General features: G+C 41.8%; 1 pseudogene; it reads left to right on the top strand.

Moving 5' to 3' along the window:
• Window positions 1-2,377: 2,377 nt before the first annotated feature.
• On the top strand, window positions 2,378-4,409 carry LOC125366994 (annotated as a pseudogene).
• The last annotated feature ends 640 nt before the right edge of the window (window positions 4,410-5,049 follow it).

Below are 5,049 nucleotides of genomic sequence, written 5' to 3' on the forward strand. Positions count from 1 at the left end.
TGGCAGCCACATGGTTACTGTACATGATTTTGGTACACTGGGCATTGACATGGCTACCTGAAGTAATGAAGGGAAAGAAAACCTAGGGTGTAATATATCACAAGAAATGTACTCACTGCCTCATTATGTAACTGTACCTCTTTTGTAAAACACCTTGTCAAAAAAATTTAATAAATAAAGAAATTACTTAAGTATGTTTATTTAAAAAATGGTACATGAGTTTCAAGCACCATGGGTTTAGGTGAATATGAAACACAGGAAGAGTTGAAGCTGGAATTTTATTACGAGTAGTTAGGAAATCCTCATGTCCTGTGTTATTTCCCCAGATTTATCTCTCCCATTGCTATGCTGCATTGTTTTTAAGAAAAAGAAATATTATGACTCAGGATTTAGATGCTGAAGGAAAATGAACATATTGACAAGCCATGTTCAGTGGAGACAAGAATAAGATGGTTATTCCTGGGAAGGCCTTATGCCCATATTTGGCCTCATATGGGATTATAAGGCACTCATAAGAGTGCAGATTCCTCTCTGATTCATATTTTTTTCCTAACAACTTTTATGGAGTTGTATTCAATCATAAATCTTAAACACAAATTCTCCACTTTCCCAAAAAGTATTTTCACAAAACTCCAACTAAGACTCTTTAACCTCTGGTCAGATCATTCACCTATTTTAGCATTCACACGTTATACTTATCCCCTAGCGCACAAGAGTTCACAATCCTGAACTATTCCAGACACGAATTAGATGCTATCTGTAGTTTTACAGTCTTCGCCATTCTTTCACTTTGCAGAAAGAGATGCTTAGTTATCAATGACAACCTGAAGACTGGCAAATAAGACCTAACTGCACTTTTCCCTCAATAGAATTTTTACTCATTATTCTATGTGTAAAACCTGGACTAAAGACTACAAAACATCCACATAGTACTACATCTACCCTATAAAGTGTGCCATTCATGCAAAACAACCACCTTTTTTTACCTGGCATAGGAGAAAAGACAACTTCAGAAAAAGAAAGGTGTGTTTGTGTGTGTGTGTTTGTGCACGTGTGTGATCAATTGACAATATGAGGCCCAAGAAAACTATGAGGGATCTTCAGAAGAGTGTCAAAATAAAGGACAAAGTTGAAACATTAGAACGTATCAATTTTCAAATATCTGCATTTCAATCCTGGTTGCAATTCAGAAACTAAGAGTTTTGTGTTTCTAATAGAGATGGGTGACATCTGATTTTGTATCAACCCTTAAATATCTTCAGGGCCATATATCCAAAGGATATATTGAGTAGAAGAGCTATATAATTTGTTTAGGCCAAAGTTATAGTGCAATATCAACTAGCCAAGTGGTGATGTTAACAAGGATCCTCTCATTAACAGCCAACCCGGCTTGGTGACTTAATACATCACTTTCTACACTTGTACCCATGACTGATGCAAACTTGTTAGACAGTAATCAACCCTTCAGGAGATTCAAAATGAGATCCAAAAAGTATCTTACAATCATCACCTTGGCATTTTATACCAATAGACAGATATGGAGAAATTCACTCTACTGCCAGGTTTGATACTAATTACCATGATTTTGAACAAGTATTGTTCTACTACATAAAGGAGGACTCTGTATGCAAACAGGCATATAGAGTGCTTCAGTGTCAAATGGTGGCTGGAAAAGCAGCTTGAAGAGCACTTATCAATGATTTGAGCTAAAGTCTTACACCCCGATTAAGCAGGAATCTTGTTATGAATGCAAGTCTAATTCAACATTTTTAAAACAATAATTGCCACATATCAATAGAAATAAAGACAACAATCACATTTTGGTATGTGGAGAAACTTTTCTGACAAGATACAATACCCTGTTATATTAAAGCTCTGGAGAATCTGGGAATACCTGGAAACTTAGTCCACATAATAATGGCTATTTGTGAAAATTTTCCACTGCACATACTCAAAGGTAAAAAACCGAGACCATTTCTAAAAGCAGCCGTCGACAAGGGTGTTGACCTCCTCTAACCCTCCTCAATATCCTGCTGGGATTCCTTCTTCCAAGCCCATTAAGACAAGATGCAGACAAAAGAGAACTAAATAGGGAGGGTCCGAAAAATGCAAACCCTTTTCCTGTGCACATGTCTTAATCCTATCTTTTTGTATTGGAACTTTGAGCCCGCCCTGCCCTCAAGCACTTGGATCTGAATAAAAGCTAGGGAAAAACTGAGCTTGTGAGGTCTTTTTGGAAAAAGCTGCCTGGAGGTGAAAGCACCTGCCACAAACAGGATCACTCCGGTGGTTTGTAATGTCTGCCTGGGTAACTGTGTCCGGTTAATCAACAGAGCCAGAGCCAGGGCCAGGACCGGGTCGTGGCTATGGTGGGAATATGGCTGATGTGCTCAGCATCCTGCGACGGTACAACATCCAGAAGAAGAAGATTGTGGTAAAGGGAGATGAGGTGATCTTTGGTGAGTTCTCCTGCCCCAAGAATGTCAAGACCAACTATGTGGTTTGGAGGCCTGGGAAGGAAGACCAGCCCAGAGAATACTACACATTGGAGGCTCTTCTATTTCTACTTGAGAACGTGCTCCTTGCTCATTCAGATTACATTCGATGCGCGGTCTCAAAAAATATTCCTGTGGTTACCAGACCTGACTGAAAAGATCTCCTTGGGTATCTCAGTGGTGAAGCGCCAACATCAAAAAGTATAGACAGGGGGCTGGGGATATGGCCTAGTGGCAAGAGCGCTTGCCTCGTATACATGAAGCCCTGGGTTCGATTCCCCAGCACCACATATACAGAAAACGGCCAGAGGTGGCGCTGTGGCTCAAGTGGCAGAGTGCTAGCCTTGAGCGGGAAGAAGCCAGGGACAGTGCTCAGGCCCTGAGTCCAAGGCCCAGGACTGAAAAAAATATATATATATATAGACAGAAATGCCCCCCTGGAAATATGTTTTCAGAAGTTCCCTCAAGTCACACCAGCTTCGCATAAAGTTTTACCACCAGCAAAGAAACCCCGAGTTGAGGAGGAAGAGGCTATGTGCCCTGAGAGAGAGAATGGCTGCTCTGCTAAAGGGCCGTAAAGAAGGAATTGTGCAGAATGCACAGATCAGGGCTTTGGGTGAAGGTATGTCAGTGGAAAAAATTGCTTTCATCAAAGGCAAAATGATGGCTAAGAAAAGAGTGACTATCAAGACTGATCTGGATGCTGTAACTCCAGTTAAACAGAGGCGTTCTGTGCATGCCAAGGTGGACCCGATCCGAGACCTGGTCAGCAGAGAGAGGGTGTAGAGGACACGACCAACTGTCTTGCAGATCACAAGAAACATTTCCAACAATATTTTTGCAATTCTTCAATCTATAAAAGCCAGAGAGGAAAGGTGGACAGCTCAGCAGCAACCAGCTCCACTTGAAGCATCTGTAGTGCCCATGTTGCATCCTAAACAGTCTACAGCAGTTACCTACAACAGATATGACCAGGAGAGATTCAAAGGGAAAGAAGCAACAAAACATTTGCAAATTGACACGGTGGGCATCTACCATGGCATGACACTGAAGTCCTTAAGAGAAATTGCATCTGCTCCCAAGTCTCACACTCCTGACGCCCAGCATGTACCGAGACCAGTTTCTCAGGCAAGGCCTCCCCCCAAACAGAAGAGGGTTTAGTTTTTTGGTTTTTTGGCCAGTCCTGGGGCTTGTACTCAGGGATTGAGCACTGTCCCTGGCTTCTTCTTGCTCAAGGCTAGCACTCTACCACTTGAGCCACAGTGCCACTTCTGGCCATTTTCTGTATATGTGGTGCTGGGGAATCGAACCCAGGGCCTCATGTATACAATACAAGCACTCTTGCCACTAGGCCATATCCCCAGCCCCCTCCAAACAGAAGAAAGGACTGCAGACCCCCATTATCATAATACCTGAAACTGCCACTTCTCTAATCACCATGATAAATGTGAAAGACCTTCTGCAGATCTGAAATTTGTCTGATCCAATGAAAAGAATAAACATGGTTGTGAATGACAGCAGGAAATCCTGCTAATGAGAACAAAATAGCAGATATAGCTAGGGGGCCCTGCAGTTAGGTACACAGTACCTTATAAAGTGGTTGACCAGACCCGTAAACTTATCCCTCAAGACTGGGACCGGGTTGTGTCAGTGTTTATTCAAGGTCCTGCGTGGCAGTTAAAAGGCTGGCCATAGCTTTTGTCTGATGGGTCACCAGTTGGCATTTTTGCTAAAATTCAAGCCTTCCATCTCAAGTATGATGAGGTTTCTCTACATAAAAATGTCCAGAAATGGCCTGTAACCGTATTACAAGTCAACTCTCACAAACGTCATCTGGACAGACCAGTGTTCTTGCGGTTCTGGGAGGTACTGGACAGGTACATGGGGAAGCATAAATCCCACCTGAGAGTCTGAATTCTTTGGTTCCTACTTTCCTGCAAAGCTGTATTGAGAAGCATGGACTACTTTGACCTGCACACTGAGAATCAGCTGTAAGGCTTAATCATGAACATAGAAATGAAGGTCACTGCAGCCTTTCGTCAAGCTGCCCTTGTGCGTTATGCTGCCAAGGAATGTTGGCCCTCATCTGCATCAGCAAATATTTTGGCTTACATGTACCTGCAACATTAACCTTCTTGTCTGTGTTGGAAATTTATTTTGATACAAGCTTTCTCTCTATTGTTTCAATTGGCATTCCTCCGGCATTGTTCATTTGGAAATAAATACAGGTTAGTTATGTGTGTAAAGTGAGATGCTATGAGGCTTCCTAAGCCAACTTGCTTCTGATTTTTCAATGCTCTGTGATAGCTCCGCTGAAAATACTGTGTTGAGTTGTATTAAATTGTAGTCTCTGAACCATCAAGAACCCAATCGGATGTATCTACTTTGCTATTTTTATGTTTAAAATTCTTTATCGCTGCTATCTTGAAGTGGTTGTATAAAGTGATGTCAATTCAATGTTTCACTTTATAAAGACAATGGATCTTAGTATACCCCTTCAATCAAATCATCCCCATCTTTCCCAACCCACCCTCATGTTTTCCATTGTGTTTTC

This window comes from Perognathus longimembris, chromosome 18 (assembly GCF_023159225.1).
Source record: "Perognathus longimembris pacificus isolate PPM17 chromosome 18, ASM2315922v1, whole genome shotgun sequence".
Taxonomy (NCBI): Eukaryota; Metazoa; Chordata; class Mammalia; order Rodentia; family Heteromyidae; genus Perognathus; species Perognathus longimembris.